Source organism: Zalophus californianus, chromosome 8, assembly GCF_009762305.2.
Source record: "Zalophus californianus isolate mZalCal1 chromosome 8, mZalCal1.pri.v2, whole genome shotgun sequence".
Classification (NCBI taxonomy): Eukaryota; Metazoa; Chordata; class Mammalia; order Carnivora; family Otariidae; genus Zalophus; species Zalophus californianus.
Window position 1 is genome coordinate 73,402,516 of NC_045602.1, and position 16,418 is coordinate 73,418,933.

Here is a 16,418-nt window from a genome sequence, read left to right on the forward strand (position 1 = left end):
TTATCCACCACACTTCTGCCCCTGTGGCCTCCCTCCCACCCGCCTACAGCGGTTCCCCAAGCTAGATTAAGCTGTTTCTTCTGAGAAGTCTGCCTCTGGATTCTCTCTTTTTAGTCTGAACACAACCTGACCGTATCAATAAAGAAAAGTTAAAAAAAAAAAAAAATCAGCCACATAACTGCCAAACATTTTACTTTTCCTATTTTTTCCAATCTTGGCCCAAGTGCTGGCCTGTTTTCACCCCACCATCCTGTGTCCTATTTGTAAACCTGGCATCAGAAGCCTCAGTTGCCCATTCTTATGATACATTAAATTGGCTCAATGCCCCTTCCAGGTATGTGGGTTCCCTTTGTCTGTCTGTCTGCCCCTCTAGGTCTACTCTCCACTGTGTCCAGCCTGCTTTGGCCCTGGGGGAGGGGCACACCCCTGGTGTCTCTTTGTGTATTTAAATTTCAGTTCCCTCCTAATCACCTCTGTAAAGGCCCTGTCCCTCAATACAGTCACATTCTGAGGTACTGGGCGTTAGGGCTCGAACACGGTTTGGGGGAGTCACAATTCAGTCCATAATGTCATTCCCCGCCGCCCCCCCCCCCGCTCCCTCCCTGTGGGCTCACTGGGGGCCTGGCTGCGCCCTCCACAGAAGGTCACAGCTCTTGTCAGTCTTGTCAGACAGCCCCCAGCTGGTTCTCTCTGGTCCCCCCTCAGGCCTAGTGGAGCTAATAGTGTGGGGCTGTTCCCAGCACTTGGGGTGTCCACACGCACACGCCCTGCCCGCACCTTTGTAAATGGTCCTTTTATTCTACTCTCTCTCATTATCCTTGGTGAGCATGCCATCTGTTCCCTGCTGGGCCTCTGCTGGTTATGCCAGGGATGGTGGCAGACCCAACAGGGCTCCCAGCAGCTCTGAGGATTTCTGGGGCTGCCGCCCAGCTTCAGCTTGCCCGTTCCGTCTTTCCTTGGTGTTGGAGTATGCTGCCTTGGTCATGTGTTAGAGACAAGAGGGGAGAGAGGGACATAACCTCATGTGGCGATAGAGCAAATGCCTTACAGAGAATGTTACACACCCCCGGAGACTCCCTGCCCTGAAGGAATCCTGACGGCCCTTCCTTCACACAGATATGCGTTGAATGTCTGAATGTTCCACTTGGCAGCTCCTCTCTTTCCTCCAGCTGCCAGCCCCAACTCTCAAATTACTGTTATTTCTTTTGTATTATCCAATTCAGTGGGCCCCCCTCCACACGTTCAGCCCATCCAGGCCGTTCCCTGGGGGCTCCACATTTCACACCCAAAGACACCGCCTGGTACTGGGCCAACTATAGGGGCTCCCTGAAGACTCTGCCACCATTTGTAAACTAACAATGTCCTCTTCTGCATTACAGCCTCTTTCCACTTAATACTATAGCAGGACAATCTTTCCGTGTGTTATGCACACTCGTGCTGTCCCAAAGAGGCGGCATGCCTCCATTTACCTGACCGTTCCCCTGTGGTTGGATAGTTACGTCATTAAACAAATCCATAGACCCAGTTCCTTCTTTCTTCATTCTCCCAATCGAAGGGATATGGAAGTGGTCTCTGACCATGTTTTCATCACCTTGCCACACTGAAAGCTTTGACTTCCCCTGAGTTCTCTTGAGCTGGTGGTGGTCGGTGGTTCTCAGGACCACCACCGAGAGGGACTCATGAAGACCAGAAAAGTTGTAGACCTTGGAGCTCATCTGAAAGGGAACATTTGGCAAGCCTGTTGAATGGAGAGCCCATGTTGAAGGAATTATGGCAAGAAGAGCTTTGCCACCAAACATTTTAATAGCTGCTACTGTTTCTACAGACCTGTGTAATGAGCCAATGAGAACAGTTGCTTTTTATGATGAGCCTAACAACTGCAGAATTTCCCAGAGTCTAGGCCATGGAACACTGGTCACATGGCATCCTCTGAGAAGAGAAGAATGTTGAGTGGTTAAGAAGGTTTGGAAAACACTCTCTCCACTTCTAATGCATTTAGTAAAGTCTCAGAATCAGGCAATAATAAAAAAACACATTCATTTTTAAAACCCATTATTTCCCAAAGTTATTAGACCTTTTTTTTTTTTTATTACATAACATCATTTAACATCTCACAAAACTTGAGGTTCATGGAAGAGACTTCAGGAAACATTGCCCAAAGGAACATTGCCTGCAAGGCTCTTCTGAATAAAGACGAAAGGTAGAATGATCAAAGATGGTCAGCTTTATAATCCTGTGAAGATTGTTGATACAGACATGGCAGCTAACGGGCGTGCGGGACAACGACATCCTTCGGTCAGGCTAACCAGTGGCAGGCCTGGGGTATGTTGAGCGGCCCCGGAAGAAGGTATGAGTTAGGTCAAGGAAGGTTCGGGGTCGGTCTGGAGTCCTAGGGAGCGTCATCACAAACATACGAAGAAGTTAGGCATATTTGGGACATATTGTGAATCTTTTGAAGAAAAATCCTACTGTTGTCCTAAACCATTCTTAACTACTCTTTTGAAGACTGGGTTCTGAGCTGGGGGATGGGGGCTCTGTTCTTAGACTTCCCAGCAACCTGGCGTGGTCCTGTTTGGGCAACACAGGGACAGCTAGAGGGCAGGTACCTGGGCTCAAACCCATCTTCCCATCCTCTTTGGAAGACTGCCTGTGAAGTGGGGTGGGTCCTAACTCTGCCATTTTAGTGCCATTTAGTCTTGCCTGAGGGGCTTTCCTAGGGTCTCAAGAAGCCATCAACTGTGACCTTACCTGCCCCCCACTCCCATGCCCTAAGGCTGTCCAGCCTCCCCTCCAGATCAGCGTGGAGCCCAGGAGGGAGAGAGACTGCTGGGGGTGCAGGCCCAGGAGCCCCTGAGTTCTCCGCAAACCCTGGCCTGGAGCTGCAGCAAGAGAGGGGTCGTCTGCTTGCCAAGAGGGACAAAACTGCCCCAGAGACATGGAGAGAAAAGGGAGAGGAGGCGGCGAGGTCTGCCACGCAAAGAGAAGGGGTCCAAAAGGTCATTCGTTGTGTGGCTGGTCTGGGCGCCCCCTTCTGCGTTCCCAGCCAGAGGACAGGCTTTTAAGTTACCTGGTGGGCTCCTCGTCCGAGAGGCTGTCGGTGTGCCTTTGGGGTTCCTTGCAAAGCTGTCCACGAGGGTGCTGGGGGTCACGGGGATATGCGGCTGTCTCCGGTTCCTGCCCCCCCCCCCCCCGCCCCAGTGAGGGATAGGATAGCAGTGGCCCCAAAGCAGAGGGTTGCCAGGACCACGTGGCTTATGGGGAGGGGCAGGGGTGCAGTACCCTCAGAGCTGATGGTGCCACTGAAAGAACCCCATAAGAATAATAATGTCGATGGCAAAAATGAGCACAATACCGACAATGAGGGCAATAGCAACAACAGAAATGATAATAGTTCATGCCTTATTCATGTAACTAGTATTCACTAAGTCCCTCCTAGGCGCCGGCCCCAGCCAGGCACCCGGAATGGAAGTGGACAAGGTCCCGGCCCTCCTGGCATTTCCAGTCCACCGTGGAATCAAGCTGAGCTTCCCAGTACCTAGTGACACCACGATCATGGCAGCGTTTCTTGAGAGCTTCCCAGGTACCAAGCATCGTACTCTTTACCTGTTTCACCTCTTGTAGTCCTCACAACGAATCTGCATGGCTAGTGCTTGTATCAGCCCATTTTACAGATGAAGAAAAGGAGGCTCAGAGAGGTGAGGTGCCATGCCTTCAGACATGCAGTATGAGCCTGAACTCGGCCAGGGAGGGACCCAGACTGGTCAACCGCCTTTCTCGCTCTTGGAGGGGTGGCTAAGTCTGACGCAAAGTGAGGAGGGCACATTATGCCTGTGGAGGTGAGGTGGATGATGGTACGGCAGGGCCACGCATCGAGCGGCCGCATGCAGAATGCCAGGCGCTGGGCCTCTGCGGCTGAGGCTGATGGGATAAATGGTACCGAGGTGCTTTTGGTCCCGTTGCCCCATCTGGGGGCTGGGGACCTGCTCTCTGCACCTGCGAAAGTGCAGGTCGGCGGATACCCACTGAGCCGTGCGATGACAAGGGGATTTCCTGGCAGGAACATATGCATTCCCTGGAAGCTGTGAAGACTTTGTGTGTCTTGTGGGTCAGGGGATGTTTGGGTGTGAGCTTGAGTCTGGATGTAGGCATGGGCGGGGCATGTAGGCGGGTGCGGGGCAGGCCGGTGGGGCAGGGTCCGTGTGCATCAGGGAGAGGGAGGAGAAGGCTGGGGGAAGGTCGGGCGTGACTCTTAGTGCCAGCATGAGGCCCGTGACTTTGCCCTGTGGCTGAGGGAGCCATGGGTGGTGGCAGAGGGGCGCCGGGGCAGGCGTGTGGTGGGATGGGAGAGAGGCTTGGCATGGGGGCATCTGAGCTTCCCCAGGGGCTGCCTGTAGGAGAGTCTTCTGCCCTGTCCTCTGACAGGTCCACCGGTCAGCTCTTTGGCGCTGCCAATCTTCCCTTCAGGGAGTTGCTGTCTTTTGGGCTTTTTGCAACCCGAGTGAGAGGGGGAAATTCTCAGGCTCCCTGGAGAACCAGATTGAACCCGGAATTCGAGGAAATGGCTAACAAGCCTGTGAGAATCAGGGGGGCATCAACGACTGGAATTATCCGCCTGGTGTAAAATGGCGCTAGACCCTCCAACCAGCAGGGTCTCCTCATTGGCTGCACATTGGAATCACCTGGGAAGCCTAAAAAAAAAAAAAAAACTGATCTGTGGGCCCCAGAGGTTCTGATTTAGTCGGTCTGGGGTGTGACCCGGGCGTCAGGATTTTAAAGCTCCCCAGAGGACTCTGGCCTGTGACCAGAGCTGGGCACCACTGCCCTGCAGCATTCGGAGGCTCTTCAGTCAGCAGGGACACTGAAACCACGGGCCCCCTCAAATCAAAGTCCTGTCTGGACACCCAGGGGCTGGCTCTCCCTAGGGTGACTGTAGCATTAGATTTCTTGAAATGCCCTGAGGTCCTGAGAGGAGACGTCCCGATTCTCAGTGGAACCTCCTGAGGCCTGACACCAAGAGGGCCCTGTCGCTAGCGCTTGTCTCTTTCTGTCCCTTGTAACTATTCTTTCCTGCCCTGAGGCAGGATCCCCACCCCAATCTGCCTCAAAAACCAAATTTTCTTTTGACAACCATTAAAGATAAAATTTAAAAAATCATCTAAGAAGACATGTGTAACCCACTGGAAATTTCAGGGCAGTGAGTCATTGTGCTCCTGGGCCCCTCAGATTCTTATGTAAGGTTGAGTCACTTTTTGTGAAGTCCATGCATAGCAGAAAAAAATGGGGAGGCTCTCAAGATTGTGTGTGTGTGTGTGTGTGTGTGTGTGTGTGTGTGTGTGAGAGAGAGAGAGAGAGAGCGAGAGAGAGAGAGAGAGAAACAGAGAGAAAGCAAGAGAGAGAGAAAGTGAGCCAGAGAGCAAAAGAGTCTTGTCATTTGTAGCTTTCAGACACTGGTGGTAACTCTGAATTAACTTCAGAGATTCCTCATCCCCTATACTTGTTCTCCATTTCCTGTACTTCATTTTCCATCCAAATTTTACCCCTTCATAGAAGTGATGGTATGCAGATCCCATCATCCAGCTCCTCGGGCTCAGACACGGCTGTCTCTGGATCCCCAGGACAGGGAGAGTGGGGTGGGTGGGATGCCTCTGTTCTGCTCATCCTCGGGGGTGCGGCGGGCGGGGGCTACACCCCTGCTATGTGCAGGCCCCAGAGCCCGAGAGGTGGATAAGACATGTCTGGGCCCAGTTCTGGGTCTGGGTCCTTTACTTCTGGATTTCTCAAAAAAACACAGAGGGTGTGGAGCAAGATCCAGGAGAAAAAAGAATTGCAGCCACTTCAAGGGAACAAAATGAGGGAGCCCATTCCCTGGGGAATAAGGTTGCTTTTTGGGAGTTTGACCATAAAACTGATACACAGACATGGAGCAGACAGAAGCAAAGTCAAAAAGAGAGAGAATGGGCCCAGGCTGGCAAAACTGATTTGGGTGTTAAAGGGAAAGATGCCCGTCTGAAGGGGCCAGGTCTGCCATGGGGGTGTCGGAAAGAGCCAGGGGAGCCAGGCCCCAGAACATGGACATACGTGGCTCCCACTGCCTCACAGAGGGAGAGGGAGTCTGGCTACATCCTCCCAGGGATGGGTCATGCCTGCTGGGGGTTGGGCTGGGGTGCTCACACTGGTGCTGCCTGAGATTTCCAGCCTATACCCAGTAAGGACTGGCCCTGGTTTTGCATCCAGACTCCCCAGGACTGGCTCTCCAAGAAGTATGCCCTGGGAAAGGGGTGCCATTACATCTACAGGCGAGAGAGTAACCAGGTAGTGATCATCTTCCTTGTGAATGAACAAATCGCCCTTTGGGGTTGACAGAACAGTCCTGTGAGCTTGCCCCATGTCACTCCTTCCCTCCATCACCAAGAGACACAGATGAAAGATCATCAGGAGAGCCCCTGGAGGTGGCCAAGTCAGCAGTAAATGGAACCCGCTGGCCTCCCCAGGAGGGTCCCCAGTGCCTCGCCCCTTTCTCTTCCTCCCGAGCCGCGCTGTTCAGTGAGGTAGTCACTAGCCTCCTGTGGCTGTAATTTTCTAGGGACGCCTGGCTGGCTCAGTCGGTGGAGCATGCGACTCTTGATCTCAGGGTGGTGAGTTTGAGCCCCACGTTGGGTGTAGAGATGACTTGAAAATAAAATCTTTTTAAAAACTTATAATTTTCTACATTGATTACATGTAGAAATAATAGTATCTTAGATATATTGGATTAAAGAAAGTGTCATTAAGAGTCATCTCTCTGGTTTCTTTTTACTGTAGCTCCTGCCTCAAGCACCTCCAAAATGAAAATAAAAGGACAAAGACAACAGAAGAACAGACAACAGCCACAGAATCTTGGAAACCAAAATCGGATGGGTGAGGGGTCATGGACTTCAGTGATCAGATACAGTTGAATTCAACATTGGTGTACTGGGTCAGGTAGTGTCCCCCTAAAATTCATATCTACCTAGAACCTCACAGGGTGACCTTATTTGGAAATAGCGTTTTGCAGATGTAATTAGTTATGCTGAAAGGAGATTTTACTAGATTAGGGAGGGCCCTCAGGCCACAGGAAGATACAAAGACAGACAGAAAGAAGCCCCTGCTGGCTGCAGGCAGTACGGGGGTGGGGTGGGATGGGGTGGGGTGGGGTGGGGTGGGTCTCAGGGTTACCCAAACAACTCACTGGCTCCCATGGGTGGGGGCAGGGGAAAGGAAGGTGGGGGGAGAAGCCACCTGGCTTAACCAGCCCGGACTCCTGTTTTCCTTGGCTGGAGCTGGGATTCCTCTTAAGGTTCCTGCCCCCAGAGAACAGCGTGGCTGGACCGGGTAGTGGCCAGATGCCTTGTTTCATTCTGCCTTGTTTCATCCAGGCTGAGAGAAGGACCAAAGATCATCCGTGGAATGTGTGAGGGATGAAGAGCTAGTGGGGGCTGTGGGATTGTCTTTAGAGGTGGGAGTTCAAGGGCCCGGGATTCAAAGAGGGTCTGACCCAGAACCCTGAAACAGCCCACACTTTTGGGGGGCTTCTTGAGTTGCAGGGAAGCAGGCTGGACTGTTCTGGTTATTCCTAAAGTTTCCAAGGGGTCCCAGAGGTGACCTTGAAACCACTGTCTGGAGCCTCTGTTAGAAGAGACTCCCTCCTCTGCACACTGTAGTACCTAGTATTATTATTTTTGTTATTGTTGAATGACTTTCCTAGAAACACTCAGATAGGTCAAGAGCTCAGGTCATCTGATTTTTACCATGCAGGCCACCTGCACCTAACCAAGCCCCTCCGTGTATTTTTTTTTCTTTTTTAAAAGATTTTATTTATTTGACAGAGAGAGACTCAGTGAGAGAAGGAACACAAGCAGGGGGAGTGGGAGAGGGAGAAGCAGGCTTCCCGCGGAGCAGGGAGCCCGATGTGGGGCTCGATCCCAGGACCCCGGGATCATGACCTGAGCCCAAGGCAGACGCTTAACGACTGAGCCACCCAGGCGCCCAAGCCCCTCCAAGCCCAATGCCTGGTTGTCCTTTCTGCCTCTGAGATGCCATCCCTGGGGCATTGGTCACAGCTCAAATAGGAGCAGTAATACAGCACGTCATTCTTTCTACAGATATTTACCGAGTGCCCTCAGGCCATGTGTCTGCCTGCTTCCAAGCACTGGGTGATTAGATTAGCTCTCACAGCCGCTTCCTGGGCAGCTCTGCAGGAGTTCCCTGGGCCTGCAGGCAGTGCCTAAAGCTCAGGCTGCTCAGGGGAGCACAGATTCTGACCAGAAATCACTGGCCAGGCCAAGGACCCTGACTCGGCACAGTATCAAAGTGAGGGTGAGCTCCGGCGGGGGACTGGGTGCCTCTGGCTCACTCAACAGGGAGCCTGCTTCCCTCCCTGGGCCTGACTCCAGCTCTCAGGCCTCTCCTCCAGCCTGCTTCTTATCTCTATTGCCCTTGTTTCGAAAACGTCCTCCTGAGTGGCCAGGGCTGTGAGCTGCTGAGAGCAGGGAGAGATTTGCTGCAGGGTGATGGGGGTCCCCCCGGGGCCTGGTTTCGGCACTCAGAGCTTGTCAGAGCTGGGGGGCTGCCAGAGGCCGGCCACTCCTGCCAGACACCCGCTCCCTGGCCCCACCAGCCCACCTCTCCCTCACCTTGGGAAGGTTGAGATTTGTGGTTTTGATAGATGGGGGAAGGAATGAGATGGTTTCTCTAGACTCCAACTTCCCCCCCTCCCCCCCGCCCAACACACACACACCAGCACTTTTGAAACAGGAAATCCAGGGACACCCACTCTGTTTTTCTTGGTCTGCACAAGACCAGAAGACCGAGCCCATGTGCTTAGGAAGAAGCCCTTTCAGCAGCCATGTGCCGACGGCAGGCCTGCTGGGGCAGGGGACAGCAAGGCCGGCGGGGCAGCCCGCCTCTGGGCCTTGCCCTTTCATGCTGGCAGGGCAGGCTTCCAGGACTCAGTGTCCTGGGGTGACAGAGCCCCCCACCCTGCCTTCCTTCGGATTATAAGGACTCCAGTCACTAGTGCTTCTAGTCTCTTGGCCATTTTCCAGTTCCCACGAGGACCGAAAAGAAGAAATGGACATTAGTTCCAGCGATGGGGATGTGGATAAACTGAGGGAGGGGGGCGCGTCTTGAGATTGGGGGCCCCCATACTGCTGATAGAGCTGCCCCTGGCAGGTTATTCACAGACCAACCCCTGCCCATGGGCTTTGGTGTACACCTAGTGGAGGTACAACCAGAAGACAGATGTTTTCTCCAGATCTTTCCAGCCTTAGGGCTTTTATAATTAGACCTGGAAAAACATCGTTTCCTTTCTTCGTTTCTTTGAAAAAGCAAGATTGGCTTAAACACAAAGTGATCATCGGGGCCTTTTTGAAAGTAGAAAAACTAAAGAGATGACCTTTTGAGAATAATGCTTCATTTCCTCGTTCTGCCTCCCCATCTCTCCCCCATGGCTCCTCCCCCTGCCTCGGTGAAGAAAATGCCCCTGCTGTGGCTTTGACTAGAGGAGATGGAAGACCAGATAACGGCCCGTGTTTTTCGAAGCCATTTTCCCCAAGGGCCCAACTGCTTGCAAAGCCTCTGAAAAAACCTTGGCCAACCTCCTGGCCCAGCTGCTGGCCTTGAAACCGAGGCTGCTTGGCCTGTCCAGGAAGCCCGTAAATCCCCAAGTCGGCAAGAAACTGCACTCTGGAGCTTGCCTCTTTGCTCAGATGCCTGGCTGCAGGCCCTGGACTGTCTTCGGCCAGTCTAGAAGCTGGTGTAAATAAGCACCTTTATCTGAGGTAGACCTCATTTTTCTGAGGAATTGTATCCCCTCAGGGGCATCAGCAATCAGAAAGTTCATTGTTCCCTTTGGGAGCCATAGCTCTTTCCCACCTGACAGTTGATATTTAATTGATGGCTGTTGTCCTTCATAGGGTTTCTAGCACATCACATGGTATTAGTAAAATTCCAGTTAAATGTGAACTCCTTTGCTTCTGAGGCAGAGAGTGGTGGCTCTCTTAACACCTATTTAACCTGTTATGAGCCCCGAAAGGGATAGTTGCACATATAGGTCAAAATTCAAAAGTCTTGCATTCCCGGAGGCCCGAACCAAGCACAGCTTGCAGATGATAGTTCCTGGGAGTTGAGGCAAGCTGTGAGGGGAGCAGTACTCAGGATTGCTTCAAGTCTGGGAGAAAAGAAGGACCCTTTCTCTCAAGGGTGGAAGAACTGGGGGAACAGTCTGGAAGCCTCAAGGACATGGGATGTCAACATTAGAGAGGCACAAGACGGCCAGCAGGCAGAATGTGGGACCTCACCAGGGCCATGCAGCTGATTCGTGGCAGTTGAAGCTAAACAGCTCATGAAGTAAATCTTCAGGCACCAGCCATGGCGGTGGGCTCCAGTTGAAAGCAGGGGAGCCCTAGATACAGCCCAGGCTGTCCTCGAAGCTCAAGAGCCTCAGGAGGGAGGCTGCCAGCCAGACTGGCTGCCACAGGCCTACCTTCTACCCATCCTGGCTCCTCAATGGCTACCTGGCCTCAGGCCAGTCCCTGCATCTGTGTGCCTCAGTTTCCCCATCTGTGGTAGGGGATGGTGCTACTGAAGGAGAGGGTGGGGACGCAAAGACTGTGGGAAATGCTTAGTACAAGGAAGGAGCCGAGTGAGGAGGGGTGACTGCTGTGGGGACCACCGGCCACATCGTGCCAGCTCAGTTCCATCCTGGGCCTGGGAGCCAGCAGGCTTTATAACCGCCGGCGATCTTGAGATGGCTCTTGAACCACAGCGCTCAACAGGCGGGCAGTCCTGGGCCCCTCACGGGCACACAGCCGAGTCTCTGCTGGCTGGGAGCAATCTGCCCCCTGGGCTCGTCTCGGGAGCTCTTGGTGGGCTGACAGTGCCCCGAGAGATCCTGGCCAGCCCTCTCCCCCTCTCCCCAGTCCTTCCTGCTTGGGTGTTTGGGATTAACATGCATCCCTTGAACTTGTTCATTTTTCTACCCAGATGGAAACTTGGCCAGCCACCAGGCCTGGATGTGCTCGCGGTATGGCTGGGCTCAGGCCAAGCCCACGGTAATTATAATCACATGTGAGGCGCCCGCTGGCTCACTGGGCGCAGGGGGCCGGGGGAGAGCCTGGCTGCCAGTGGGGAGGGCCTGGGCTGAGCGCTGGGCTCCAGGCTCCCGGCTCTGGGCAAGTGTGCAGACAGCAGGACCTTGGGCTCCTGCCCTTACCTCTCTGACCCTCAGTTTCCTTGATTAAATGAAGGGATTGGCTTACAGACCATGGGAGGGCCCTCTGTATGCTCTGGAAGTCCCAGAGAGCATCAGATGTGGACCGGCTCTCATGTGGACCGACCCCCTGTGGTCTTCCCAGCCCTGGCCTGGCCTTCCACATACACAGAGTGGGACCTGAGCCTGCCCTGCTTCATCGATCTAGATGATTTCTCTCAAGACACAGCGCCAGGGTGTATCGAGACTGTCATTATCCCAGCGGGAGGGGGAGGTGTAGGATACCAGGGTGGGATTGGGGGTGCTTAGGGAAGAGTCTGGAAGGAGGGGCAGAAGAGTGTCCACGACAGCCTTCCCCAGCTGCCCTGTGGCACTAGGGCAAACACGATCCCATGTGCATTAGCCCAGGGGCGGGAGCTGCCCCTCCGCTTGATTCCGTCTCTTTTACAGTGTGCCATTATTCTGAGCAGGGAGGCTGCAGCCCCAAGAATTCCTTACCCGGTGGATTGTTGTGGCTTTTCCCATTCACTTTGGAATCTCAGAAGGCTGGAGGATGAGGAGCTGTTGAAGAGCTGTGAGCAGGGGTTCGCTGGCCAACGGGTGTGGCCGTGGGCACGGTCACCTTCTCCAGCACACAGTCTGCGTAGAGGTGACGGAGAGGAGAGTTTCTGCAACTTCTCAGAACTCTCGCAGGTTTCGCTCCCTCTCCCCGCTTTCCAGCTGCGTGTGTATCTCCCCGCACTTCTTCCTTGGTCTCTCGGGTCCTCCTTCACGGCTTTTCTCATTCCTTCTTGTTCTTTCTTTCTCCTTTCTAGTCAGAGGAGCCAAATGATGTGGTGGAGAGAGAATGGCCTAGGGGTCAGGCAGCTTTGACCTCTGAGCCTCAGGCTTCTAGTCTACAAAATGGGATGGCAGGCAGGGTTCATGATAACCTAACCCCGGCATTGTTGATAAGATTAAGTAGGATAGGGGGCGTCTGGGTGGCTCACTCTGTTAAGCTTCTGCCCTCAGCTGGAGTCGTGATCCCAGGGTCCTGGGATCGAGCCCCGTGTCGGGCTCCTTTCTCAGCGGGAAGCTGCTTCTCCCTCTGCCGCTCCCTCCTGCTTGTGTGCTCCTTCTCAAATAAATAAATAAAATCATTAAAAAATTAAGTAGGATAATATATACAAAGCTTTAGGCAGGACAGAGAAAAGTGTCGATAAAATGCAGCATTATTTATCCAAAATATCAACTGAAATCTGTCTTAAAAGATTAGTTATACTTAACATTTGTTCCCATCCTTAATAAAAATCAGGTAATTCAAACTTTTTTCTTCCTTGCTCTTAGAAAACAGAATGACCATATTCAGACGGATGGCTCTTTACTGCCTGTGGCTTCTGGTTTTCCTGCCCGAATGGACCTTGGAGCCAGGCTGCCCAGGGGCCCCCCATGTACCCCTGGAGGCCAAGGCCGTGCAGAGGTAAGGAGGGGTGCCGCGGTCCAGCCAGGCTGGATGACCAGCGCCCCTCAGGTCATCCTTACCGTCTGCTCAGCAAAGCAGCCTCCCCACTTCCTCGGCTGTGCTTGGTGGGAACAAGGGTTCAGAAGCCACGATGTCCTGGGAAGAAGGAAGGGGGCATGGGAATGAGAAGTAGAAGAGACGTTTTACCACGTGTTGAGACGTGAATAAAGGCAAAATATTTGTCTCTGCCCAGGGCACCGCGTGGAGTACCGGACACATAAGGGGACAGGGTTCGAGGCGGTGAACAGAGACCCCTGTGGGGGGCGCTGGTAAGTCATTCCTCCCTCTGCCTTCTGCCTCTTTGTCTCAGGGAGGGACTAAACACAAAGGTCCCTTCTGGTCCTAACCTCCCATGACTCTGATCTGTGTGAGCTGAAGTCTGGTGTGCTGGGCATGAAGGATGGGACTCTTCAGGCCTCCTCTCCGTCCCTGGATCCTTCCCCCAGCCTGTGAAAGGCCGCTCAGGTCTCTGCTCCCTCAGACATGGATGACCAAGCACGACACTTCCCAGGATCCTATGACCCTCTGGTGAACTACTGTTCCACCTTGCTCCCTCCTTTTACTCCCGAGGCCAATCGGAAGCGTTTGGGTGTTAATGTAGAGGTAGTATGCTGGGGTGCAGGCCCGCTTGCCTTGCACTCTCAGGCCCTGGGGGGAAAGGGCAGAGGGTCCACACACTGGTAGGGGAAGGAGGTCTGCCCTGTACGGTTGCACGGTCTTCTCAGGGAAATTGCCTTACTCCGGGTTCTGCTCCCACGTGGCTGGCTTTTGAGCAATGAGCCTCTTTTCGTTCCCTAGAGCTGCTGTAACAATTGACCACAATTTGGTGACCTAAAATAACAGAAATTTATTCTCTCACGGTTTGGGAGGCTAGAATTTAAGGTGTTGTCAGGGCTACACTCAGGTGAAATCAAGGTATTTTCAGGGCCACACGCCCTCCAGAGGCTCTGGGGGGAGCATCGTTCCTCATGCCCTCTAGCTTCTGGTGGCTCCCAGGGACCCTCGGTTTGTGGCTGCATAATTCCACTCCCTGCCTCCACCTTCACATGGCTTTCCTCTGTGTCTGTCTTTTCCTCCATATGTTTCTTGTAAGGACGCTTGTTATTGGATTTAGGGCCCACCGGAATAATCCAGGATGATTTCATTTCAAGATCCTCAGTCACATCTGCAGAGTCCCTTTCTCCATAGAAGTTCCCATTCACAGGTTCCAAGGATCAGGACATGGACATATCTTTGCCGGGGGTGGGGGGACACTATGCCACCCACTAGAGTGCCCCCTCCCTTCCCCGCCCCCCCCCCCAGGTTACTGGATGAGCTGTGGGCATCTGAGCTCCAGACACAGGCTCAGCTCCACTCCACAGGCTGGCCTGCCACCCATCATGGGGTGGACTGAAGAGACGAGCTGGCCAGTGGTAGGGCTACTTTCTGGAATTGGGAAACGGGGAGCAGGGCCCAGCTAACAACAGGACCAGAAGGGGAAAGGGTGCTGGAGGCTGACAGGAGTAAAGCAACCCACAGAGAGGAAAATGGAGCAGGCATAGAGGGGAAAGAGGTGCCACGAGGGAGACCTCGCAGCTCACCAGAGACAGGGAAGCAATTCCTACTTCCGGTGACTGCCTTGGTTCCTGGCAGCTCTTCAGACACAGGGCAAGGTCATATGTACTCTGAGCAAAAAAGAAGAACCCGTTCCCCGAGGCTCTGGAGAGCCTTTTTTGGGGGGCTCCGAGAGCCTGCACGAGCAAAGAAAGACATTCCTTGTTCTCTGGGTGGAGCCTGAGGCCACCTCCGAAGACTCTTCGTGCGGATGTTATGACTAATCCCTCCCGTGTGCCTTAGCAATGTCGCTTTACTGCTCTTCCCATCAAGAGGTGAAGTTGTCTCTCCTCCCATGAATCCAAGCTTGGCAACGTGACTTATTTTGGCCAATGGGGCTTTAGCAAATGTCAGCAGAGGCTTGAAACCCACCTGAGGATTGCCCTCTCTTTGGCCACAGTGGGAAGGCAGAGACCATGATGTGGGTGGCCCTGAGCTGGCTGCTGAAGAGGGCACATGGAGAGCAGAGGTCTGTCAGCCTTAAGCTTGCCGACTGCTGGACACGTGAGCGAGAACGTGCTGGACTGTCCAGCGCTAATCAAACCATCAGGTGACTACGGCGGCATGCATGACCCCAGACAAGACCAGTGGAAGAACCGGCAACTGAGCCCAGCCAAACTGCTGACCTACAAACCATAAGCCGAGACCATGCTTCTGTTTTGAGCCCATAGGTTTTGGGGGTGGTTTGCTACTGTACCTGATACAGTCCCCACGTAGGCAGGCCTCCAACGCCCCCAAATTTAGAGTCAGGCCCTGGAGGGAGACTCTGGTGGCTCTCAGGGGAATGTGGCAGAAACTGTGATTCCCCCAGGAGCCATCCTTCCCCTTTTTCTTTTTAGGAATGGAACTTTTTAGTAACGGCACAAGTCCAACCAACTAGAGACTCTGTTTTGCAGCTAAGTATGATGACATTTTTACGGATGGAATGGAATGAAAGGGATGCGTGCAACTTCTGTGTTACTTCTTTAAAAGGAATTTGCTTGCCCTACACTTCCTCCATCCCCCCTTCCTGCAGGCTGGAATGCAGAGCTGGGGCCGGGAGGGTGGACAACTGTGGCAGGGAGGCAGGACCTCGTAAGATGTTACCTCACACAGCTGAGTGTGACAGGGCTGACCCCCACAAAAGGGGGGCTACTGTGAAGGCAAGCGCTGGGCAGACAGGAGTGTGTCCACCAGGCTCCCAGCTCTCTCTCAACCCCTTTCTCTTGTTCCTCTGCCTCCTCAGTACATTCCCTCTAGCTCCTAGAGCAGGAACAGAGCAAAAAGGGGGAGAGCAGAGGAAGCAGCATGTGCAAAGTCCAGAGGGGAAAGAGGTCCTGCTACATTTGGTGCACGGAGAGCAGCTTGGAATGGTGGGCCGAGGGGAGGGAGGATGTGTGTGTGGGGGGGGGCAGGAAGATGTGAGGCTGAGACCATGTCCTGAAAGGGGTTGGTGGGTGGGGAGTCCCCAGCTGGCTGTAACTTAAATAGGTGACTCTGACTACTGTGTAGAGCACCGGAACATTGAAAGGGGACCAGGTGGAGGCAGGGAGGCCAGTTAGGAGGCTGTAGGAGCCGTCCAAGCAACAGATGGAGGAGAACGGTGGTGCAGAGGAACAAGACAAGTATATTCAGAAACATTTAGGAGGAAAACCCGACTGGATTTGTAGATAAGTCTGTTGTGGGGGATATGGAAGAGGGAAGGTTCCAGGCTGCCTTGTGGGGATGCAGATGCTATCTGCTAGGACAAGGGACACAGGCAGAGAAGTGGTGTGGGGAAGGTGAAGCCAGCTGGCTTCTGTCTTGGACATGCTGGGTTGGAGGTGCCACTGGAACATTCAGATTATTGATGCTTTTTGCATAGACCATTTTTGGAGTCTCTTAATTGGTTGCTCTCCATTCCCCCCCACCCCACCTTTCTAAATGAAATTAAATCCAACCAGATTAATGTCCCAGATGATAGCACTGCCCTGATCACAACCTTCAGTGCTTTCCTGCTTTCTCGATGTCAGTCGGAGCTCTCTATCCTGGCATCTGAGGTCCGATGCCCACCCTCCTCCTCCCACATAGGCCACAGCTCCTCTTCCTGGGTCTCTGTTCTGGCCACACGGAACCACT

The 16,418-nt window shown here is 53.4% G+C and overlaps 1 pseudogene; it reads left to right on the plus strand.

Moving 5' to 3' along the window:
• The first annotated feature begins 11,778 nt into the window (after window positions 1–11,778).
• Window positions 11,779–16,418, plus strand: part of LOC113937120 — a 31,400-nt pseudogene continuing 26,760 nt past the window's right edge.